This window comes from Dermacentor albipictus, chromosome 5 (assembly GCF_038994185.2).
Source record: "Dermacentor albipictus isolate Rhodes 1998 colony chromosome 5, USDA_Dalb.pri_finalv2, whole genome shotgun sequence".
NCBI lineage: Eukaryota > Metazoa > Arthropoda > Arachnida > Ixodida > Ixodidae > Dermacentor > Dermacentor albipictus.
Window position 1 is genome coordinate 74,195,165 of NC_091825.1, and position 26,615 is coordinate 74,221,779.

The 26,615-nt window shown below is 44.8% G+C and overlaps 2 long non-coding RNA genes across 2 annotated transcripts; both read right to left on the reverse strand.

The window, feature by feature from the left end:
- Nucleotides 1–1,127: 1,127 nt before the first annotated feature.
- Nucleotides 1,128–9,876, reverse strand: LOC139060488 (uncharacterized). The gene is made up of 3 exons (XR_011514868.1): nucleotides 9,628–9,876; nucleotides 8,993–9,104; nucleotides 1,128–1,308 (listed from the first exon to the last, which is right to left on the reverse strand). It is a non-coding gene; the product is annotated as an uncharacterized lncRNA (long non-coding RNA).
- Nucleotides 9,877–10,816: 940 nt separating this feature from the next.
- On the reverse strand, nucleotides 10,817–23,197 carry LOC135899765 (uncharacterized). Its single transcript, XR_010563714.2, has 3 exons — nucleotides 22,948–23,197; nucleotides 14,104–14,215; nucleotides 10,817–11,030 (listed from the first exon to the last, which is right to left on the reverse strand). It is a non-coding gene; the product is annotated as an uncharacterized lncRNA (long non-coding RNA).
- Nucleotides 23,198–26,615: the final 3,418 nt, after the last annotated feature.

The following is a 26,615-nucleotide window of genomic DNA, read 5'->3' on the forward strand; positions in this document are numbered from 1 at the left end:
AGCCTCGCCTTTCGGGCTCCTCCACGTCCACTTTCGGCTATCCCGCTTGCGGTAGAAAGTATTCATTGTCCTCATAGTATTCTGTTCTGCAAGCTCTACTAATAACTATCCCCTGCGATTCCTAGAGTCTATGCCATATTCCCCCACTGACTTGTCTCCAGCCTGCTTCTTGCCTACCCTGACATTGAAGTCCCCCATCAGTATAGTGTATTTTGTTTTGAGTTCACCCATTGCCAATTCCACGTCTTCATGGAAGCTTTCGACTTCCTGATCATCATGAATGGACGTAGGGGCGTAGACCTGTACGACATTCAATTTGTACCTCTTATTAAGTTTCACAACAAGGCTTGCCTCCCTCACGTTAATGGTATAGAATTCATATATGTTACCAGCTATATCCTTATTAATCAGGATCCGACTCCTAGTTCCCGTCTCTCCGCTCAGCCCCAGTAGCACAAGACGTGCCGGTTTTTTAGCACTGTATATTCTTCTTTTGTCCTCCTAACTTCACTCAGCCCTATTATATCCCGTTTACTGCCCTCTGATTCCTCCAATAGCACTGCTAGACTCGCCTCGCTAGATAACGTTCTAGCGTTAAACGTTTCCACGTTCAGATTATCATGGCGGCCTGTTCGGCCGCCCAAGTAATCTTAGCACCCTCTGTTGCGTCACTGGTCTGAATGCCGCCGTGGTCAGTTGCTTCGCAGTTGCTGGGGAGTGAGGGCCGGGGTTTGATTGTTGTATTCGTATAGGAGGTTGTGGCCAAGTACAGCACCAGGGTGGCCAATCCTGCTCTGGTGAGGGAGTGCGTTACCGGTCCTGGTCACCGGAATCAGACCGCACTCTAGGCTTGTTTATGCAATTTTATCAACACGCGGAGTTTTTTTTTAATCCGGTGGAAAATTGCGTGGCACCGAGTTTAGAACCACGGTCCTCTTGTACGCGAGGCGGATGCTCTACCTCTACGCCACCGCTGCACCAATTATATACATACATGGGCGGTATCTGGAGAGCTAGTCAGGTCCTAGACCGCTCCCCTCTCCTGCCCGGAAAAATGAAAAGTTTCTGCCTATGGACGCTTACAAATCCAACGCATACTCAAGCACTCACAATGATACGGCGCTGAAACTGTGACCACGTTGGTGCACTGAACATGCTTTATTGCTTCCGGCTGTCACATGCTGGGTATCTATTATTTATTCTTAGTTGAATCCAGGGCCATCACAAACCAGTCGTGGGCAGCAGTCCGGATATGTTCCGTTTCCTCTGACTTCCGTGCAACCTTCTAGCTGAGGATTGGGTGTACACCTGTAGAGCGAAGGAAAAGTGTTCGTAATACAAATGGGTGACTATACAACAGAGGAAGATATGTGGATCCCACGTGGAAAATGATGCATGCGAAGCTCACGGTTCTGTTTGCTTTCATTGAGAATAATTAGTGGGTACGTTGACGGCGCATGTTTAATTTCTTCAATGTTTATTCCAACAAGGGAGTGCTGAGTTGATGTCATACGTTACATTGCGTGCACCATCGATGTTTGTCTGCGTAGTACACAGAACACAAAGGGGGAAGTGCTTCCTTGACGCGTTGTTGTGCGCCGTACTTGACAACGTCTGAGAAGGTTGAGCATATTCATTGCGTCACATGGAATATCGCATCGTGGCAAAGCATTAAACTGTAATTGAATTATGGTACCATACGTGCCAAAACCACAATCGAATTATGAGGCACGCCGTAGTGGCGGACTCTCGATTGAATTTGACACCGGGGTGATGTTTAACGTGTCCCTAAAGTTAAGTGCATGAGCGTTTTTATTTCGCCCCATTGGAAATGCAGCTGCCGTGGTCGGAATGACACCCGTGACCTCGAGCAATGCCACAGCCGCACAGCTACCGCGGTGGGCACAGCAGTGTTAGATTTCACGAGTGGCCGCTTACGCAGTGTCATTTAGACCCTACGGTGCACTTTAATGCGGCTCTGCTTCTGCACGCCCTAAGTAAGTTGTCCGCTTGACAACTTTTGCATGCTGTTTATTTGAGAAATTGCAGAAACGTACCGCTAAGGCACGCCTTGAACTTCAATTTATCCCGTTTGGCGACGACCACTGTCGTGCCTATATATAGGAGTAGCGCTTCTTTGCCTTCGCAAGTCGACTTTTCCAATCACCCGACTCCGCTCCTGGTATGAGTACTGCGAGAGAAGACTGACGAGGCCGTTCACTCGTTTCGCGATGGCGTCGCTTCTACCCCTTCTCTGCCCCTCTCTCCCCCCCCTCTCTACCATTCAATCTAGGTTCCCCTGAAATTTCACCTTAGTAGAAATATATGTGTTGCCATTTCTACAATGTTTTTTTAGGGGGGGGGGGAGTGGGGGGGGGAGGATCACGGATAATTGAAGGTGTCGAAAGGATACTACGGTGACGCCTAGGCAGCTCCAGAGATTATTGTGCACATTCGACGTGGTGCAAAAGTCCAAAGAAATATCTGGGGTCGCTTTTCGTCGCTGCCGTACTCCTTTCATGTATACACATGTTCTAAAGCACCCCCCGACGCGTTGTACCAGACAGCAGCAGCAGCAGCAGTGGCAAATCCGAAGGAAGAGGCAAACAAAGCTTCGCTTTATAAAAGTTGTTTAGGCTCTCTACGAAGATAGAAGGCGGGATGTCTGTCAAGTGAAATATAAGGCTTCTGTGTTTTTTAATTAGTGCGTGTGAGTCTGTGTGTATGTGCGCATGCGTGCATGCTTGTGTGTGGGTGAGCGTCACAGATTTACAGCTGTGTTCTAACTGTGTCGGTAATTCGTCGTTATACACCTAGTAGCGGGTCGTGGTCCTATACGACCACGACCCGCTAAACGGGCTGGACTATAGTCAAGCCCGTGTAGTTACTTTTTCACCGGGACCCTCAGCATCCCCAATGTTGAACTAAATTTTGATTTGTTCCGTGACATATAAAATATCTTCCAATAGAGAACATTCAAATAGGGGGCTCAAGAATTTAGTTACGCAAGTCCGCATCGGTTGAAGAAAACCTGTAGCAGTGTTTGGGTGCTTGGGCATGCTAGCTGCTTGCGCCCCTTTATCGAAAACTAGGTAATGAGAAACATTCACTTGTCATGCTTTATTATGAGAGATTTAAGGAGCTTGAAACCATGCATTCGTTAACCCCTCAATGCACAAGAATTCTTCTATAAAATTTTGACAAACTTTGCTGATGCTAAAATTCATAAGCAATCTTCATTTTTTAAAGAGACTCGTGGTTGCAATTACACTAGCGGATGTTTCCTCGTCACTTGTATGTTACACCTTGCAGTTAAGAAGATATTTTGGAAGGATAAAGAAAGACGTTCGCCAATCGGAGAAAACCTGCGAAGCATTGACAAACTTTGCAGTAATAAATGAACATTATTAAATCACATCAAAGTTTATTTCAGTATTTTTAATTGACGACGTCTATTTCGATTGGCTAAATTATAACTTCTATATTCAAGCTAGATGCCTTATTGTGCTTCTTTTTATTCCCGATTTCATCTTTGTGCAGACTTTAACAGCTTGGGGCTAGCATAAAAATACCCTTATTTTTCTTTGTTATTTTTTTTCTCTTTTCGAGCATGTTTGTTGTTACTCTTGTTTTCATGACGTGGAAGGCTGCTTGCCCGATATTATGTCTATCGTAAAAAAGTAGCTTTGAAATAAAAGGTTTTCATTCATAGACATGCCGTTAGTGGTGGCAATCACGAGGTGATGGGTGATGCAGTATAATTAGTCAATAATTAACAAAAATTTTTTGATGATAATCATGTCTTGTAATGGAAAACTCGAGCTGAAGTTGATACGTGTTTTCATTTCATGATATATTGAGGCAAAGAGTTTGAGACCCAAATCACTGCACCGATTGAGGTGGGCCAGTACCGCCAGCGCTTTCGCAGAGGAAGGGGCAGTATGGGAACGCCGACCTGATGAGTGGCATCGGAGCCAGCTTTAGAAGATGACGATGAATGCGCGAGCTGGGGAACGAGCGCGTTTGTGTGGTAACGCCGAGGGACGCTGACGCTAAGCGCAGTAACAGCTGCCTAAAAACTACGCTCTAAAACTCACGAATTAACTTTTATGCTTTTAGCTTCAGCGGGATCAACGTATGCGACAGATTGAAGCGAGCTTTCCATACAAGCCGTATCAACTGTTGGATCTGGAAAGAAATTCTGCGATGATTACGATACTTCCTAGGGCTAAATTTTAAATGCGAGCTATTGGGAGGCGCGGACAATGTGCCTCGTGAGGCACGTTGCGAACGGAGCGAATTGTGGCAAGACTGCCTCACTTATCGGGAGATCGCGAGAGGCAGCGCGTGGGTGACGCTTGGCGCGATTCACAAAAGCCGCCGTAAGTAAGCAGACTTGGTGGGGATTTGGGGAATTCGACGCGCCATTGCGCGGGCGCAATTCACCCATGTCTGTAATCCTTAGCCACCTCGTCCTTGCTCCAAACCAGTTTTAGCGGTGGCGCTCCACTCGCGCGGTGGTTCGCGGTGAGGGCGGAGCTAGTGACGGCACGGAGCGGCCCCTGGTTGCTACTGCCGTGACGGTACCGGCTCTATTCCTCCTTGGGACAACGCCCGGTACGTACATGCTCTCTCTCGTCCGCCGACACCTTTGTGACTAGGATTGAGCTCACGCACGGTGCCTTTGCCCATGCGGGGAGCGCGTACCTCGTGTTGTTCCTATCCCGACGCTAAGCCGAAGAACGGGTGCCTAGTGCTCGCGCGAGGTCGTACCACGCCGAGCCGCACTCATCGTAGGCCCAAGCCGAAGGAGATTGCCCGAGCTCTCGCGAGTTGGCCCATCGGTTATCGCGAGAGCAAGTAGCATAGCCGCCGGGACTTTTCCTAGCGGCGCGTCCCAGCTTGAGCCTGTGCTCTCGCAGCGACGTGCTACAGGCGCCCCTAACTGTATTTTTCGCCCTTGGTACGGCACTCCTTTGGTTCCCCGCCGTCCCGGGACCGGGCGTTCGTACAGTGTTGGGTGCCGTTGGAGACAATAAACGGTTTCCGTCAACTTAGGGCAATACTGTGTTCTTGCGTGCGTCGCTCGGTAGCCCCTTGTGGCCTGAGTTCGCGCGCAGCGCCGCTGCTAGAGGCTGACGTGGCCCTGTGGCTCGCTAAGCTCGAACCCGCGGTGGTCGGTACTCCTGTGAGACATTAAGACCCCACAACTTTCACTCTAGGAGTGATTTGTTTTCAAATATGGTATCTGTGGCGTCATCGGTGAACAGGCGACGCGCCCTACCATGGCGCTATCTTGTAGCCATCGTAGCCAGAAAGAATATATTGTAGCCAGAAATAAAATACTAATGCTGCAACTGCAGCTAAAATGTAAGATTTTTCGAGCTCTAGAGCACTTCGCTTGCGCTGATTGGCAACCATTCTGTCTTTTCACCACCATGTTTTTTTTTTTCATACCTCATGTCGCTGGTTAGACATATTGTGGCGTAACGGGCGGGCATTTGCGATAATATTACTTGTGGGCAGTGATACCGCATTCACGGTTCATAATTCTATGGTAATAGAAAATAAAAGTATCATCAACCGGCTAATACATACTACAGAAAAAAAATAGCTCAGAGAGAGAAAGCAATGAGCTGCGAAAGCTCGGGAGCTCAACCGGAAAACAAATACTCAACTTACTTCCCCGGACTTTCAAAGGGGTAAGTGGAGACAGAAAGAAAAAAAGGAAAAGCCCAGGCGGAAATTGAGAGAAAAAAGAAACCGTGCACATCATACATCATGGGTGTAATAAGATGTATATAACTGCCGTGGATGTACTACAGTGCGCCTTACTATAATATGCAATCCTCTTGGCGCAAAAAAGAGTCATGCAGGACGAAGCATTTTAATTAAGAATACTGTTATTATTATTACCATTTTCTTGGGGCACTAGTGCATTCCGCTGACTACATAAATTTGAAAGGCGAAATTTCCCAAGGAGGCCGGGGGGGGGGGGGGGGGGGTGCTTTACTTGATTTTATTACTTTAGTAGGGAAGTGCACTTGAAGAGAACTGTGCACTCTTCGCCCACGCACTTTTTTCAAGCTAAATCACATAGAAAAAAATTAGCTGCGCAATTATCGTGGCTGTGTTCAAGCACTATTTGCACTTATACTTGCAGCTAGTCTTATTCTTAGGGTGGATGAAGTTTACGCCGTCAAATAAGAAACACCATGACAGTATGCAAGCGAATGCAGCTCGCACTATGTAAAGTAGCTGATTCGCAGTGTTTCGGTTTGTGAAGATATTCGCATAACCTAGGTGCAAAATGCGCTGCACATTTACACGTGATGTATTATCTATGCACCAAACACAACTCCTTTACGTAATGGCACCTTCATGGCATTGTTCAAGTTCTGTGTAGTACAGAATTCGCAAGAACTAAAGATGCTGAAAGTGATGAGGTCATCGAGGAGCCTTTCCTGGAATTCGACATGATTAACTTGTTTCGTTTTGGCTGCCCGGATGACAGCTATTTTACCGGCTTTTTGTATTGAATTTATTTTACGATTTAATATGCTGTGTAGTAAGGAACTGCGGTTTATTGCTTAGCTACTGTTTAATGATTGAAGACAATCTAAAGAAGACACCTATATTCTGTCGAATTTTTTCCTTGCGGATAATACAGAGGGTGCGTACTATAGTGCGGAAAATACGGCATTATTATTATAATAAAAAGCGTAAGAAGTATTGAAAGTAAATTCTTTCATGCAAGACGCGGAATGCAACGATTATTGTTGTTGCCACGACAAAGTTTACTTCAAAAGAAATATTCGTGCATGATTAACTGTGAAGCGACTTAGCTTCGTTGCGTTCTCCAGTAGCCTTCATCAAGAAAAGGCGCAAACGAGAGCAGTTGACGTAGCAACGAAACATTGTTTATGACTTCAAACTTTTAAATACAGAACAACTACGCGACATTGGAAAAAGCTCGACGAAAGTCTATCCACAAACTTCGCAAAGGCGGTTATTCCCCTCAACAAGTGGTCAGTTAAGCCTGGCCCAGGAAGGGCGCGTGGTGAACCCGTGAGCCACACTAGCCTGAAGCAGGCTGCCTGTTAATCGGGAGCTGCATCGACTTCTAAAGTCAAGGCGACGCATACGCCGTGGTGGAAAGAGCGCCACGTGACCAGTTCGCCACCGTCAGAGCTGTAGCCTCGTGTAGTGGTGGCTGCTTAATAAATTATGTGGAAAGCAGTCGATGGGATACCGGTGCTCCCAGCAACTGTAATGTCTTCATTTCACACATTAGTAGCTACACTAACAGCGATAAAGCCTGCGGGTCAAGTTATTTGATGTTAGAATACATGCAGCGTTAGTTGAAAGCACTAAGATGGAAGTTCCGGTTATTGAATTTGGAGGCTGTGTCGTTTTTAGTAAGTGTAGCATTCCGTCGTTTCGCCAGCCGTGGCAGTTCGTGGGATATGGTAAGCTGTTTCTGTCAACAGGGTTGGAGGTAGCATTTCCGTTCAACTAGGCCTATTTTCCATCATTGGTATACTTCTTGGGGCTTTCACAGTCAGACATTGTCACGGGGGTTGCAGAATTTGTTGCAAAGGTGGTTTGCTTGCGAATAAATAGTTCGCGTCAACATTTCCTATAACGTTATTTCTCCATGATGTTTCTTTTGCTTCCACACAGAACCCAGGGCCGTTTTCTGCATTTATACGACTCATTTGCCCATACCCGATAGATAATATGTATCATTCATGCAGGGCAACCAATCTACCTTAAACTCTAAAGGTGGTCATTTCTCTCTCAATAACAGACTGAAAACATTAACATAGGAACATGCAGAATGTGATCGGGAAGGCCCACTGCTATTGAATTATTGGACATGAAAAAACAATATCCGAGGACACCTAAGCAATTCATATGAGTTGTGAATGCGAAAGCATTAATGGACAATTGAACGCTGCTGAGCAGTCCTTCAAGTTATGAGGTCCTCGCGGGGAAGCAAGCGCGTTCAGATAGTCGGCGCGTTTTGCTTTGGCCTTGCCGAGGCGTAGATAGAGAGCATGCGAGAACTTGCGTGGACAGAAAACACGCGCGCAACACAGTCTTCCGAGAGCCACAGCGAGGGTGATGCGGCGTCGCGGTGAGGCCCTCTCCCGTTACGTAACACCTGGCGCGCTAAAACAGGCCTTCTCTTTCGCCAGCTTTGCTGTGTCGAGGCCCGCCCGTAACGTGGCGTCATGGCCAATGAATATTTAGGTGCCGATTCACTCCTGCAGAGGACAGACGCTGGCATTTTCACTCAATGAGCCATTTGACACTTTCGCATGAAACGTGTAATTACAGCAGCGCTAAGCTGAAACAAGGATAGAGGCCGAGATGATATAGCCGCAAGAAAGAAGAATACTAGATTTCGTCCTGCTCAGCAATGCTGTAAAAATGGCCCACTCACCCCTGAAGAACGACAAATGTTGGCCGCGGTTGAAAGATGGCGGCATATGAAAGCGCTGGATTTTATTGTTTCACTGGTTTGCCTTCGAAAGTGATAGTCACCCTCTCGCTCAAATGGCGAACTTCCTTGATTGTCGTATCTCGTTCTTGGGAATTAGAAGATATAATTGACGACCGTGTATGGTTAGGCATGCCGAATCATACCTTGGCGTGCATGTAGTCCTGCTCAGCGATGCTGTAAGTCTTGTAGCATTAGTGCAATCACTGACCAAGAATTCCAACTTTCTTTAACATGTATATTACGATGATTTTCACAGTTTCTTCCGATTTCTTAGCAAAACTAATTATAAGGCGTGTCATTCCTGTACATTCTGGGAATAGACCTCAGGATTGTGTGCGTGTTAATCCACGCAGCCGAATCTACATTCCCCGTGGTAAATTGCGAGTTTTTTGATCATTCGACATGGTTCTTGCTCATCGATACTAAATGACTTGACAGCACCTTAAAGTCGATGAGTTTCTTAGCAATAACAAGTCTACTTACCCTCCGATGTACACTTTGCGTGCCTCAGTATTGCAGAACCAAGCTTGGCACGGGCTTTCAAACTGAATATTTTCGTGGTGACTTAGGGTCCGGTTCTGAAAGACACATTTGCCTAAGAGGCAAAGCGTGCGTGCCGATAAAGTAAACAGCATTGTGATTCTGACATGGTTAATTTCTGTTCAGAAACAATGTCCAAAATATTTACAAGCGCTATCTAGCACATAGAGCCAATTTGCAATAACTGCGTGATTATTTAGGAAACACTAGCCTATATGCCATAACTTCTGGCGTTGATGTAAGAAAAGGATGTCACTTATAGAATCTTGGCCGTTTGTAAAAATTTGCCAAAAAAAGAAGGCGCCACTACTTTAACCATCTTAGGGGAAATATTCAACAAATCGTTTCATTTCGCATAGGCGCTTCAGGCAGGTAAAGCATGAGCAATGAATTAACTAACAGTTACAAATCTTGACATCTTTCAGTACGTAACTTTGATAAGTGCTAGGAATTTGCTAGATAAGTGCTAGATAAGTACTACATATTCAAAAATAGATTCATAGACACTACAACATCTGTGGAACGTGCTACATTCTAAGGCCTGCGTTAATTGATATGTTGCGAATTGCATCACTTACCATCGACCACTTCTACATAAGCTTCACCACTGTAAGCCACAGAAGGATTCCAGAGTCTGGCGCTGAAAGTGGTGATGATCGCCAAAAAACACAGATGACAGTTCATCTTGACGAGCTGTAGCTTCGGAGAGTGCTTCGGTTAGACCGCTGAGTTTGACTTTTGTTCCCTTACCGCACAGCGACAACCAATTGAAGGAAAAGCTGCACCGAAGGTCAGGGTTCCATTCCTCGTGGCGTCTGTATTCGATATCACTATACCAAGAAAGCGTGCGTCGCCATTTGGAAACACGAGAACTGCGAAGCTACGGAGCCCGAAAACCGCTTGCTGCATTACTTGGCACGCTGCTTATCTAAAGGAGGGAGAAGGCCTTGTGATACGCGAAAGATTGTGTTTCAGCGAGCAAATTATTTATATTTTTCCGCGCCAACCTTATGACACGTGTCCTTCAGGAAGCCAAGTTGCGGGAAAAGGCCGCGAAAAATAACGCTTTAGTATATAGGACCTGGGGTAGAATTCACTACGTTAACTTGCGAACAAATTCTCATGTAAGAAAAATATTACAAAAAAATGGTATTCACAAAGCTAAAACTATCGGTAAGATCAGCAGGCTTGCGATGCCCGCCTCTGCAAATACGAGACATGTAGTCTAAAAAAAGGCTTGAACGTAATGGTTGCGTGCGGGCAAACTTCAGTACTTGCGACAATAGTAAGCGTAAGTAGGTTGACCAAACCAAACAGCCGTCGCAGCTGCCCATATAAGAAGAAATTTCTGCGATTGGCGGGTGACAGTATTACGAACCTAATTACGTCTAATTACGTGTATCTAAATCTAACTGCGTACACGAGTGGTTCTTGCATTTCGTTGTTACCCGCACTGAAAGGTGGCCTCAAATTGGCGTCGCAGCCGGCAATCGAACAGGTGTCATTTGTGCTTAGATCATAATGCGATAGCCGCTAAGCCGCAGCGTTGGGTCAGACGTGTTAGCGCTAAAGCGTTATTTGCTTGTTGTTGCAACGGAGTAGTCCGAGAACAAGTTCTGTCAATCAACACAAGCAATTTGACAGATTGGTGCGGTAGCTATTAGAGAGCGTTATGGTTGATGTTTGAGCATTGTTTGATTCATCTCAGTGAATGAAGGAGCAGATTACACTTCGCTCACTTGATAATAGGCCCAACACTGACTCACATCGTTTTTTTTTAGTTCAGTTTATTCATTCATGCGGTGTCCATGTGGGATGCTTCGTATTGATGCACCTTCGCTCGCCACCGCAGATCGGTAACCAATATCAAATGACACCGGCAGACTAGCGCCTAAAGCACGCCATCTTAGGGCAGCAGTTGGGAAACGGTCCTTGACCGTCCATCAGTTTGCAAGCCCGTCCAACTTGTGTCTTCGGACACCTAGAATAAAGAAAAAGATAGAGGTAACGTGTGCTCGGAGCTAAGTAGCACAAACATTTTGCTAATTGTGCATGTCGCAGGAATTCATGTGTAGAAGGAACATCGGCACGTTAAGATAAAGTTACATAGGCTAAAAAAATAGAACTTTATTTACACCTATTTAACAATGTGTAGAACTTCATTTTATCGAACGTCACGAATGTTGCACTCTTCGAATGCACAGGGCGACGTGGAAATTTGCTTGTCTAGACACCTGAAAGTCGGTTAATGACCTCAAGCCAAACATTAGTCACCAGTATGCGAGACGTCTATTTAGATTCGAAATCAGTCGCTGACGTTTCTGGCTAGTATTAGACATGCTAGCACACACCTTGTACAACAACATGTGGAACAAAGAGCAGCAGCGTAGTGTGAAATGACAGGAGACCTAAGAGCCCCATTTATATGAATATGGTAGAAGCATATGCAAAATTTGTTGTTTCGCATATACTCATACGCTCCCGTTTACATGAATGCACATTGTCGTGTCCGGCACGCTAACGACACTTAGTGTCATATTTGGAAGTTAGTACTACCATTCACGCTGTGCGAGTTTGTCCTTTCCGTTTTTCACACGTCTCGTCGTCTGCGCTGTTCCACCCTAATGTCCGATAAGCGTAATTTCAATGTCGCGTTGTAAAGTACGTGCGGGGTGTCGGATTCATTCCGCCAGGTTTCTTTGATTAGTCCGCATGAGCAAGGCGTTTATTTTGTGGTACGTGCCGTATTGCATAATAATATGAAATTTTCGCTGCATGTCCGCTACTTTTGTCATGTGCCGCGGTAGCTGAACGCAGCCGTTTCAGCTTTTATCTCCTTAATGCAGACCTGGCTATGTTACCGCCGCAGATATAATAATTCGGCAATAGTACTGTCATTTATTATTCACAAAGGAGACACTTTTTCGATTCGAGTAAGTTACCTACAAGTGAATAGAAATCCCGTACGGGCTCCACCATAAGCCTCCATTTTTGTTTCGATGTCCCGCAGTGCGGCAGTAGCGGCAACGGGTTGGCAGGCTGGTTTTCCTCTCAAGCCCCGGCTGTTTGGTGCATTCTATACTATACGCCTTCCTAGCAAATTAGTTCAGGTATATGAGTTGCAATACGCTTAAAAGATGATGCGATATGCTTCTGTCACATTCGTGTATACGCCGCTGATGATTAATTCAACAATCTATGTTGTAGGTGCTCTTGTGAAAAACGTCTACCATGAAATTTATGCACACTTAACAATAGTGCATTCAGTGATGGCACGATAGAATCAAAACATTAAACACAAAAAAGAAATACTCTTTTGCACGTGTCAATTCGAGTAAAAGCTCAACAATGTATTTTGTGCACAAGATTACAAATTTCAAAGCGCTACACTGAATAAATACCAAGCACTCAACATCGTGATTAAGGACAAAGCCCTCCTCAACTTTTGAGCCATCTCTGCTCGGTCTTTTGTTTTTATGTCTTCTCTAAAGACCGGCGTGAACTCCGCCGATAACGCATCAGAAGTAAAACATTGTTGTAGATGAAGCCTTATCTGTTTTGTACATTCGGGAGAATACGGTAATTTCATTACAGTTTAACGCCATTAGGACGATGCCTTTTATTACACTTTTGAGGTTTATATCCTATTTGCATGGTGTCATCGCAATCATAATAGATCCATGTCGGCTCAGTAGTAACTTTACGTGTCGAGGTAACGTAAGTTACCCTGTTTTATCTTAAATGAAACGTAGATGTAAGCTGAAGAGAGGGGAAAAAGAAAATTTTCTCAATTGACATGTTGTGTCATATTTACTAGGGCAAAGAATTTTTTATGCCATAGCTAATATTAGCAGTCATTATCGTCAATCTCTAATTTTAACGGCCTTTTGATAATTGTTGTATCAGTGCTAGCAGAAACCCCAGCACGCTTTGTGGAGACATCTTCCATATGTAAGTGAAACACTGCAGTAGTGTGGACGTCGAGTTTCGATGAGATTGGTTTTTCAACCTAGAGCGGCGTTGCGTTTATTATTTTTAGTCATAATGTTGTTGTTACAAATCGGCCGGAACTTTAATTTTGTTTCCTCAGTTGTACAAAAATCGTTACAATGTATTTGTTAGTAAGCAGTGGTGTCGTTTTCAGTAAAGAGGACAATGCGGTATGGTAGGAACAGATCATCGCTGGCACAGTGCTCAACATACGACGTGAATAAGACTGGACGGTCAATCAATGCAAGTCAAATCTGTGTCGACATGCAATGATTTGCCGTCCACACCCTTCGTTTTTGGGTTTTATGTGATCCCACTGTCAAGCCGAGCAAAATACAACTTTTGCGCAAGACGATATGCACCTTTGCCGGTAAGCTTCTATAACGTACGTGTTCTAAACACTTCCGTATTACACCGCCATCAGCCAAAATCTCTTTAACATTATAGGATATAACAGAATGACTTCGATGCCTGAATTGTGTTCTGCGTGATACTGGTTTTCCAATACGACATCTTATTTGACTTGAAAACATCGTTGAGGCTTTCCGTGTCGAAACGTGGTCAAACAAAGAGAAAACCTTCGGCCACAATGCTAGCAATCCCCCTCGTTTTAAGCTAGGAATCCTTGTAGATTGGTTGTCATAATAATAGACGAAAAATCCCTACATTTTCTAGTTAGATGGCGAAGTATATATAGGGACAACTCTGGAATAAAGTAGACCGGTTAGCTGTCGTCCTCTTTGGGCTGCTGTTCTTGACGCAAAGCAAATAAAGTGTTGTGAAAATTACTGAGCACTTATGATTTCCAATCTTAACTCCTATAGTTGGACTAAGTGTGCAAAATTTCCTTGACCATTCAAAAGGGAAAGAGAACGAGTATTGAATGAGGTGGAATGCCACCGAGAAAAGCAAAGAAATAATTAGATATTTTCATGAGACACAGGAGATTTACAAGCACACAGTGTACTTCTGCTGCAGAAAATAATTGAATATCTTCGGGAGGTGTCCACGTACACCAGCGTGCATGAAACATATAGGTGATGACAAAAAATTTGGTTACCTACCCAGAAATTGCCACAGCTTTAGACGCTCCATCGCATCTCCATCTTTCACAAGGATTCTCTAGGCTTATGGATTGATCCACTTCAATTGTTTTCCCTTTGTACGTACACTTACCTGAAAAACAAATGCGTAAACTTTTTTCTCTTCTCAACATTGTTCCCAAACCGCATAAGTTGTTCTAGACTGCCCGGTTGTAAGTTTCCAAAATGTAAAATGCCTGTATTTAACCACAGCACAACAAAGCTTCAAGCTCCTTTTAGGGCGTCCTTTATTGCACTGAGAAAGCTATCGAAGGTGAATTTTTGCGTGTCAGTCGTATATTTTAGACAAATTTCTATACATGACGTGGTCGCATGCTATAAAAAGCAATTTGGCAATATAAGGGATAGCATAGCAAAAGGCTCAGTATTAATTTTGGAATGAGTCTATTTTAACGAGCCTTTATTGCTCTTCGCCCTCGCCCAATGGGTAGGGCCTTCGTGGGAAATAGAATCGGCGATCATCTGCGACAACTGAGCGCTATAGCCAATGAATCGACAGGAAGAGTAAGCCCAGATAAGTCAATATCCTTGTTCACTAAGCTCTTACATAAAGATGTAAGGCTGCGGGTACAGCGCATGTGGCAGTCCTGTAAAGAACAAGGAGCAACATCGGGCTCACAGATGAACCTGAGGCAAAGCCTAGCCCATTTTTCGAGGGACTATTGAGAAAAATTTAAGGGGCAATATTCTTTTAATATCAACAGGACAAATTAATTTTTTTTCTGCCTCAGTCTCGAGAACGACATAACCTTTAATTTGGCGAACAAGAATTTGCCTCAGCAAAAAAAAATAAAAATAAATCAATAAAGAGGAGAAGAAGACGATGACGGAAAGCGGATGCATTTCAAGTCGGCTCCGTAAACTTCGAATGATTGCCCACGTTTTTTCGACTGGAACTACGAAATTCACATCTCAGAAGAAGTAGGAAGACCCAAGAATCACCTGGGCGCCTAGTCAACCATGGTGGCCATTTCCAGAAATCATTTCAAACAGCTTGCCTCGCCTACCGGGAAGCCTAAGCTATAGTGAGAGCATCCCCGTCGCCATGTATCCCCAGCCACGGCGACTGACGTGCTCAGCCTCTCGCCTCGATCAGAGACGGAGAAAACCCCTCTACCCGGCTCTCGCAGAGCATTAAGGTTAACACGGAGGTGGTAAGCGTAGACGGCGAAGGTATTCAACCAGAAGTATTGGACCAAAGACATTGGTACTAAATTAAAAGAAATCATCGAAGTGATAAAACACCACTTCAGCGAGCTCACGAAGCTACTTGGAACAAGAAAAAGGGCAATCGGCAGATTCGACAGTTAATCGTTGCAAGCCGCATGCCACACTTACCAGTGGACGACTACAGGATCATTATTAGACCGAGAGGTGGACTCGACGTGACCGAACACGGTGCAGACCGCATCTACCACAGCGTACAACATGCTGCAAATGTTGAATGCACAGTGGATGAAGAAGATAACCTTTGCCTCAACCAGAAGCAGAACATTATATTCCTCAGCACACCATCGAAAGAAAGAGCCCAAAAATATGTCACCATAACTAGTCTGATCATTGTCAACAAGGAATATGAAGTCTGTGCCAATGGCGCAGCACCGGAGAACACATCCAAAGGAGTCATCCGAGGTATCTCTGCCGATGAAAGGCCGGAAGACGTCGTTAGGAAGCTGTTCACTCTTCACAACCCCAGCGTTCTCTACGCCGATCGTATGGGCAATACAAACAACGTAATTGTCATTTTTGATGGATATTATGTCGCTAGGCATGTGAACTATGGAGCTGCAGTCGTTTGATGCTCACTTTAGAAAAAGCAATTTGACATCTGTTACGAATGCGGAAGATTTGGTCACCGAGCGGACGTATGCCCCAATCCTACTGATAAAATTTGCCGGAGTTGCAGCACCTAGAATCCAGAGCAAGACCACAAATGCAAAGCAGATTGCCAACTATGTGGAAAAGACCACCCGACCGGGGATAAACGATGCCAAGCAAGGTACCGCATCCCATAACTCGTCAAAAGACGAAGATGGGAACGTGCCCGGAGAGAGGAACAAGTGGAATACGAAAACTATGGCGATAAACAAAGAAGACCAAGTACAGCCAGCAGGAACAGAAGATCCTGAAGCACATCACGCTCCGGCAACCGATCAAGGTCAAGGTCAAGGTCCCGACCCCACAATGGCAGCCCAATCAAGCCACCACAGACCATTGGCAACAGCAAGGGCACTACCGGCGACTACACCTCCGGACCCCCATCACAGGTGAGCTGGGCTGACGTAGCTTCTGGAACGCGCGCGGAGGCAGAGGCTGCACCTAACACTAGAAATACAGAGTTAGAAAAAGAACTAGCAAAGATGAAACAAATGATGCTGGAACAACATCAGCGGATTGTTGTTCTAGAAGAATAAAACAGTAGACTGCGGAAAGAAAACATTACTCATAAAAACGGACGGGGTATCACACAAGATAGCACTGACTAAAAAAAAGCAGATATGGAAGAAGAGGCTAACACGCCAGCCAAGCGCAAAGCCACGGACGATAATGAGACAATCACAGTTAAAGAGACCAAGTCCGTTGAAGCTCTTGAGAAAATATAGAATGAATTTGAAAGCAAAATTGGCACTCAAGAAAACAAACTAGACATCATAGATACACAATTTAAAAGACCTGGGTACGCAATTTACCCAGCAAGTTACAAAGGCTATTATGACGCAAATACAACAACAATTTAATACTATCGCTACAAAATTTACCGACATTGAATCTCGTATGAAGTCCTGGGGACCACAAACCAGTGGAGGCGGCCCCATCAAAACAACCAGCAAACCTTATTATAAACCCTCGACACCTACGGGGGAGGGAACCGGAAAACTGTCTCTGCCGCCATGGATCGACATGACCATTATACTATCTGGCAATGAAATTGTCGCGGACACAGTAGAAAAAGATCCCACTTCCATCAACACCTAATCAATAAGGAACATCCTGATGTCATAATGCTACAAGAGCTACACTGTAAGGCCAAATTATCTGGGTATAGATCATTCTGTAGTGCCGACGCGGAGACGAGAGCTGTCAGCACTCTAGTCAAACGTGCTTACACGGTCGTTCAGCGTGATACAGACGTTGCAGATGTAGACAATATATTAATCGAGTTAATACCTACCAGAAGAAACAATCAAAGTCTTTTTCTCCTTAATGTTTATAGTAACCCAAGAAACAAACGTTCAAATTTCCGATTACTTTTCCGCAAGACTCTCACTATCACAGAAGGCAGAGCCTTAGTGATTGGGGGGGATTTCAATGCTCAACACGCGGCTTGGGGATACAAATTTGAAAACCCCAAAGGTAGACACCTATGGCTAGACGCACAACAAGAGGGCCTTACCTTAATCACAGACCCGTCAACACCTACGAGGCGGAGGTCTTGTGTTAGTGTGGGCACTACGCCAGATTTCACCTTTACAAAGAACATTAAGGATGCGAAATGGATTAACACCCAACAGGATCTAGGCAGCAATCAAAACATCCTCGAAGTCACTGTTAAAGCAGGGCCACGCAAATCTAAGGGCAAAGAACTCAAAATTGTAGACTAGAACAAACTCAGACAATTTCGCAAGAAAAATGATAATACTATCACAGACATCTTGGACTGGAGCACGCAGCTTAAGCAGGATGTTAACGCAGCCTCACAAGTAATCCCCCAAGACGCGCAAACGGAACAGGTAGACAGTAACCCTACTGTCACCCCCCTGTAGTGAACTCCTACATATGTGGGAAGCTAAAGAAGGTCTCTTGAGGAGATGGAAAACTCAGAGACACAACTGGACGCTCCGACGCAGGCTGGCCCGGCTTAACAGAGATATAGAAGCGTATGCACAACAGCTCTGTAACCAACAATGGGAAGCAATGGGAATCAATGGGAATCAACAATGGGAATCAATTAGGATTGGCCAGAACGTGGAACTTCCTCAGGCACCTTTTGAATCCTGAGCAAAGTAAAGCCGCGTAAAGACAAAACATAAACAAAACCTTACATGCATATGACAAAACTGAAGTAGCTTTTACCGATGAGATAGCCGCAAGGTATTTATGTCGGGCTAAGCCAACAATTCACCCAGATTACACAGGCACCAAAAACAGACAATTACACGAAAATATTAGCGAGGCGGAATTGAGAGTAGCTCTACAAAAGCTCAACACTACATCCGCGCCGGGACTGGACGGAATAACAAACAAGACGATCCGAAATCTCGATGATGCCTCTCTAGAACAACTTACCAAGTATACGAATGAATTCTGGAAATCCAGTGCAATACCTCAACAATGGAAAACGGCCCAGATTATTCTAAGATCTAAACCAGGCAAGCAGCTACAGTTGGAGAACCTGAGACCTATTTCACTCACGTCCTGTGTGGGAAAGCTCATGCAGCACGTTGTCCTAACGAGACTGACCAATTATCTCGATGGTAACGACGGTCTCCCCCCTACAATGTTGGGCTTCGGCGAAATTTGTCGACACAGGATGCAGTGCTCAGACTTAAGCATCAGATTATACATAACGGAAGTGGAACACCAAAGCTATCCTAGGATTGGACCTAAAGAAAGCTTTTGACAGTGTTACTCACGAAACAATAGTAAACAGAATAAATGAGCTAGGCCTAGGCCAGCGAGTATACAGTTATATACGAGACTTCCTTACCAACAGAAAGGCACACGTTAAGATAGGAGACCTTAACTCCGAAAAACTACAGATCGGAAGCACAGGTACGCCCCAAGGTTCAGTGGTATCCCCGATGCTGTTTAACTTGGCTCTTATTGAATTACCAGCAAAGCTACGGGAAATCGATGGCCTCAACCATATCATCTACGCTGACGATATCACCCTCTGGATGAGCGATGGCAACGATGGACAGGTTGAAAACACAATACAACGTGCCTTAGAAGCAGTTGAACAATACCTAGCAGGAACCGGACTGGTGTGCTCAGCAGAGAAATCTGAGCTCCTCCTTTATGTACCGTCGAGACGCTGCCGAAAACCACGCAACTACGAGAAACCAAACAATCCGGAAATTCACCTAACTACGGCAGAAGGTACGCCCATACCCAAGGTTGACAAGATCAGAGTATTGGGCCTCATCATTGAAAGTAACGGCTACAATGGACAGACCATACTGAAATTAGACACTATAACATCTCAGATCATGCGGCTACTTAAACGAATAGCCAACAAACATAGTGGAATGAAAGAAGGCAATCTGATTCAACTACTCCAAGCATTCATAATAAGCAGAATAATATACGTGGCACCGTACCTACGATGGTACTCATCAGAAAAATACAAATTTCAAATACAAAGATCGAATGAGCGGATTTCAGAAAATTACACAACACCATAGATTGCAGAGGCGTACATTTCCGCCTCCGCACCCAAAATTAAGCAAAAACCAATCTGTACAATGGCGGCAGTCACAGACCAGATCCTATACGAGTCCAGCTATTATGCACCTAATATACCCAGATTTATACCCAACGGACAAGTGCAGGCATTGCAACCCTACGGCCACACTGGAACATATCCTATGGGAATGTACGGCTGTAACCCAGGGTAACGGTGATGCAGCCTCAAGCAGCGACAGCCTCCGCGCACGCTGGGAGTCTGCGTTAATCAGCTCGGACATACAGCACCAACTCTGGGCCGTCCAGCGAGCCGAGGAAGCTGCCAAGGGCAAACAACCCTTGGCTGAAACCTAGGCGGGGTCAAGGCCCACCCCACCCAATCGCAGGGCACTGAATAAAGTTATTTGAATTAATTAATTAATTAATTAACAAAGAAGGACCCTGTAAGCCAGAAGCATATTGAATGGATTGTGCTGGAACCAGGTTTTATATTGTCGCCAAATTGAAAGCGTTTTGTATACGGCTTTAGTATTATTGATTGACAGACTGCGGTGGAATAAAATCAATCTTGACATGGACGATCACCGCTACGACATGAAGTAAGAACAGTGAGAAAAGAATAACATAGGTCAATGTAGGCCAAAGTTCGCATGTTTTGTTCGCATCTATAACGAGGACGTTTTACAAGTTCTTGCAGCTTGTTGTCATGATTATTTTTGAAATCTTAAGTGAGTGCTTTTGCCCTCGTTCACAGAAGAAAGTCACTAAGTGGGCTCAAGTTTGCCGATGTTACTAAATTAGCGATATTAAAAAAAAATCTTGCGCAACATTGTCATCATCCATTCTCATTACAATTTCTTGAAGAAAATTGCACTGACATGAACTGACGTAATATAGAAAATTATGAATTGTTTATTTTGCCAAGACTTATGCGAAAACTATGACCGAATAAACGGTTCCACCGCTGCGACCTATAGGGTAGGTGCGTTCCCGTTGTTGCGGGTTCTTTTACTTTGAAAACGCTTCAGGATGGTCAACTTTCAGGCGCGTCCTTTGCGAGGGATTCATAGGAAAGGGGGAGAGCGGATCCCGGAACATTTTTCTCTATCGAACGCCAAGGTTCAACTTTAATAACGAAAAAGCGCGCAGCGGAATTAGTGCCTGAGTAAGAGTACACTTCACTCTGTAAGAGTACACGCGTCGCAAGTTGTAAGTAGGATAGAATACCCTATGAACTATAGTCAATGGAATCAAAATTTTAATGCGAAAGCAATAAATGACTCATGAGGTGGATAATCCGCCATTGGCAGCATCACCAAACGATGGTACAAAAGGCCACGAACTCTCGACCTTTGGTGGGAGTCGAACCCATGACATTTGGCCGAATTGAGGCAAATTTAATGAGGGCACTGTTAATTATTATTTAGATAATCAAGGCACTCCAACCCATGACGTTTTGTGGGAGTCTGGAATGTATGCCACCTGCAGTCGTCAATTGCACAAAGTTATAGCAAACAAAAATATCAGTCTTTCTCGTTAACACACTGAGCATTCCTGGTGCTTTTGCCCTACCGCCAGAGATAATATTTAGCACAGATTAATGCACAGTCGTTACTGCACAGTTGCAGTATCCATGCACCATGGATACTGCAAAAAAGCACTTTTTCTTCTTCGCAAACTAGGAGCATGCAGGTTGAAATGATGGGGTACAGCCTATGTGTGGCTCTGCAGCCAGCGCACAGCACTGAGGCAATTCCACGTTGCGCGGTTGTGCTATAATCAATAAAAAAAAATGCACAATGCTGTGGCCTTCAGACTTTTGCTCCGGATCATGCATTCTCGTGCGATTCATCCTTGTGGCACGTATCGCTGTTTCGCCCGCGAGATATGAAATAAAACCACGTGACTGCGCTCGAGCGCTGTCGTGTTGCAGTGCTCTAAACCGCACTTCTCTCGCAAAAACTGTGCGCGCGGAGCGTGGCGAAGAGAGAAGCCGTGGCTCTAGGCATCGGGCCCGCAGTTCGTCAGTATCTTTGACGGTGGTACACGGAAAGGAAACACCCTCGTCCCTGATAAGCGATAGGCTCGACGCACTGTTGAGAGCGCTGCAATACGATAGTCCACAGGCACAGTCAGGTGGTTTTATTTCTATATTTCGCAGGCTTCCTTTCAATGCCGGAAAGAAAATTGCCACGCAACGTGTACGTTGCCACAAAAAAATTAGACCGGCTGTTTGAAGATGGCCTCGACAACATAATTAAAAGCGCTTGGCCCTAGAGGAAGTATTAAAAATTTTGTGTAACTGATCTTGGTTAATAACTCGCTCAGCACAATAAAACAAAATACCCTACGACGCATCCCATGACGCCAAACCTTAAACCATTGATTCAAGCTGCGTGAAACACCCTGTAGATACGCATGCTTGCGACAAATTTGCATTTTGCATGTTATCAATCGCAACAATCAATCGGTTATCTACGCATGAATCTAGATATGGCAGGTGTCTTACTGGCAGATTCAGGGTACGCTTGTCCACACAGGACAGTAATTAATTCAACTCATTTTGGTTCAGTGCTTAGAGAAGGTGTTTTTTTTATAAGGACCTTTCTTTCGTTTGCATCCGGTTTGCATACATCATTTGATATTTTAGTGCCCTTGTCTTTTTTGTCACTTCTCCCGCTTCGTTATATCTAGCTGTACAAACCTTGAGGTAGCTACAATAGGTCCGAAGATATCGCCCGCTTTTAGTGACATTTTGATGGTGTTGCCCTTTTAAAAAGTGAAACTCCAACCTCATCGCAGTGATATTTGCTTAGAGCAGTTCTGTAAACCTCAGTTACACTGGAAGCAGAACGCGGGAAGGACGATCGACAAAGATTAGACAGGACTACGCTTCCAGTGTAACTATGTATTACCAACCAGCCCAAGCCTATACTCTTCTGTCAAACTCAGCAACCAAATTCAAGAACCTCAGTAAACGGGCAATCGTCTGCATGTAACATGAGAAGCATTGTGGAATGCATCTAGGGTTTCGCGCACAGGCAATCTGCGGCATGCCTTTCAACAAGAAATTTGATGACTACTCTAGCGAATGTTCCAGCAATCACTTGTACCATTTCTGATAACAAATATCCTATCGCAGCAGCTGAAACTGTTCAATTTTGAACTTAATACAGAAGACATTCTGCACAATGGCTGGCAGTGCTTACAAGTACTTAAATGCTTCCTATTGGCCTATTCCTTTAACTAGTGCTTTCGTTTATCTAGGGGGTGCGAACAATTTTTCACGTTTTAGTTGCATTCAAGGCCGTGGCAGCACATTGCCGAGAATGGTCAGTTTGCATCCGCATCGCGCTCTCACTTGTTGGTACAGTCTCAAAGAAAAGGATGAATACATACCGTTCTCGATTTTGACCGCTTCCAGTGCCATGTAGCCACTGCATAACGCACATCTCAGGCAAAGGAAAGCGAGTATTGCCAACAGTGCGTCAGGGATGGAAATCATAATCACTGACGTGTAGATTTTTTTGTTGCACTACACTGCACGGGGACTTAACTGGAGGAAGCGTAGCGAATCAGTCAGCCGCTAACCCATCGAGGGTTTCGAAGATATACCAAGACACAAATAGGCTGCGCGCCACTTGCGCCAACTGATCGTTTATCGTGCGCCTAAATTGGTTTCTGCTTCAATGTATACGATATGCGTATAGGCCAACAGCATTTTTTCATTCGCAGCCACCCACCGTAATTTAAAAACGAGGAACTGTAGCATTCGCCATGCTTCTTTCTTGAGATGCCTTCTGAAACACTCTCAATATCTGAGTGGCAATGAGAGGGAGTCTTCTTTTGGAAGGTCTTATTTTTAATAAACTCTTTAGACTTGAAACCTCGAAACATGTCAGAGTAAACAAGCACAAGAGCGTAAATAACAAGATGGTTTTATTATGAGTCTAAAATGAAAGTGTCAACGCGCTGTAGCGTTCAATAGCGGCATGTGCAGCAGTCACGAAATGTGTGTACAAGCAAGCTCCATGTTTGTGAGATTTTGAAAACTAGGCTTTATGTTAAAACTCACTGTGTCACCATCTCCGGGCGTTCTAAATGAAATGCGTGCATGTCGTCACCGCGAATGGCACGATGTAGAAAAAAAATGATATATATGAAACCTCTGCTACTGATGGTATTGCTACTAGGAATTCAAAAACCTGTGCGCTCACAACTGTAAGAAAAAAACGTTAATGAATTTTAGAACACTGCGCGCTGGCTCACGGTGTCACACATTCTGCCTGTCATCGCATTCAATGACAGCGGCTCCTCAAGCGTTTTATTCCAAGGTTTATTAATTTTAACCGATCGACAGCCATAGATCACCTATAGTGAGCTCAGAATTACCACTGCCCAGTGATTGAAGGGGAATATACCTCTGCGTATGAGATGAGTGGGACCATATGGCGCATGCTGTTGTTGGACACGTCACTACGTGGGCGCCTTGTCCAACTCACTCAAAGAAAATTACAACGAGTGTTCCCTTTAAGTACAGAAAAAGAGCACTGCACATATGTTTAGTGAACGAAGGAGCTACTACTTTAAAGAACTCAAACACTTTCACTTGCCACAGAAGACTGGCCAAGAAGATATTCAAGCGAACCCCCCTCCCCCCAAACACACACACTCAAAAATGTTAGCTGGTTAACGTTAAACTGAATTACTATTTATGGGACAATTAAGACGGGCAATTGCGACTTGAATGGGCAGAAATTCAAGCAAGCTGATTTCATGTATTTAAATTATGCTTAAATTATGAGCGCCTTTCAGTACAGCTCCCCAGCTAGGCAAAACAGTCCACTAACCAACTGTATTGTTGCGGCTACGGAAAACGAAGTACCTGTATCGAATACACGAAAACTAACTTACAGGATGTTTCCAGCGGTAGAAATATACAATCGCTTAGCTATATAAAATAAATCCTATGTATATTTATCGCCGAAACTGCTAAGAAACATTCTGCATTGCAATCGAATACAAATTTGATTGTATCGCACAGAAAGCCACTCTTGCTCGTTAAAAATTAGATATCGGCTGAACCCAGATTACGACGACTGTCAACGGTAATGCATTTATCGATAAGTCAGCGACACAACATACTGACACCATCATAAGGAAAGTATTGCCACCGCCAAAACAGCAGGGCTTCACTTTTAGCGCTTCCCTAAAGAACACTCGTCGTATCTAGCGCCGCCACTGCGACGCCTGCACATGGGCTCCGAAATGCATGGCGCACGGGTGCGTGCGACCGCTGAGAAACGCATAAAGCGGTTACCGCGTGGCACTCTCGCGCTTCATTCTTGACACGCGGTTCCATCTGGTGGCGCTGCCGGATATTCCGCGCGTGGCCTCCGAGACGGGTAGCGCGACGCGGCGGTGCCTGCGAGAGCTGCGAGGTGTTCACTCACTCGCCTCACACTCAGTGGCATATGCTGAGTGCCCCAAGTCGGTGATAAGTTCATTGGGGAGCGGCAGATGCCCAGCGCACTCGTGGCGCAGCTCGCTAAAGCATCGGTCTGAAAAATGTTCATTGAAAATCGGCACACACCTACTGCATTTGTGGTGCAGCCCGCTAACGCGTCTGGTTGCTGTCGCTGAGGAATGCTTCCGTCCAACATCGGATAAACTTAAATCACAATTTTCTTCACTGTACACCGGTACGAACTTAGTTACTCAAGTTGGCGCCACAGACTTTCATTGGCGACCAGCACAGACAGAGTGGCACATACCCCGTGCAAGGTCCATATAAATAGGTCGCGAAGCTTGGAATCAAAAGCGTGCCAAAACATAACGCCAAAGAGATCAGTTGATCGTGCACAATTGAAGTGCGCCTAGGTGAGAGGGGGACAAACAGTGAAACTAGAAAACCTATGTGAAAAAAGAAATGTTCAGAAATTTTTAATTAGAATACTGTCAAACGAGTAAATATGCTGCTTCAAGTATTTTTGCTGTACTGAAGCAACAAATGTTAATTTTCTCCTATTTCACAATTTATTAGCTTGCTCTTGGTGACCCACATCAACCGGTTATTCTGGCGCAAGACTTTGCAAAGCCGTGCAAACAAGCTATTATCTCGTGCACACCGGCGTTGCTCATTAGAACGCAGCGGTAACGCCTAACTTTTTTTTTCCTGGTGTGTTTGTTCAAAGTGTGGCGCACGCTTCACTTCAAATTTTCCGTGACCCAGCGCACGGTACTGATTGGCGAAAGTTGACACGGCAAACGCTTCGCGAAGAAATGCTGCGCTATGTTCGTTTACTTTCCGTAAACCGGCTCTGAGTGTCCAACGGACAGCGGAATTAGTAAGTCGAATGTTTTCTAAAGGATAATGTGTGGCAATGTTGTCTGATAACTGTTGCATATGAATATACAGTGTCAACAGAAATTACGAATGATTCTGTGAAAACGATCCGCATACGTTGTTATACATTATGGCTGTCTGCTGGCTATAGTACTTTTAATCTATTTAAACATGTTTGTTTGGTCAATTATACTGGTTGCATTATTCTAGACGAATAAACCAGCAGTTGCTTTTTAAACGTATGTGGTAGCGTCATTTATTTCCATCCTATCCGCTCACTTGCCTAAGGAAACTACTGGAGCAATTGTCGTCAAAAACAGCCTTATTAGGTTCACATTAAAGACATACGCCACTCATATAGTTAAATGATACGCTGACGTTTCAGCTGAGGCGAGCCCCAAGCTCGCTTCAGCCTAAAAAGGAAGATAACTGCTGGCGTTGCGATCAAAATGCCGGACGCTAAAGAAATTCAAGCATTCGCGCCAAGCAGCATAAGATGTTGACGTCACTGCCACTTCCGGCTGTGACGTCACTTCCTATTTTTTATTTTTTGCTCGCAGTTAGTTGTCGCCACGATACGTAGATGGTGATGGTTGCAACGAGCCGCCATTTTCTTGACATATGGGCTTCTATGGAACTTTCGCTATGTACATATAGATTGTCCAGCGCCCCAAGTAGGCGCAAACAGTTTCATCGAACGGCGGTACTTATCCAGTTTGGC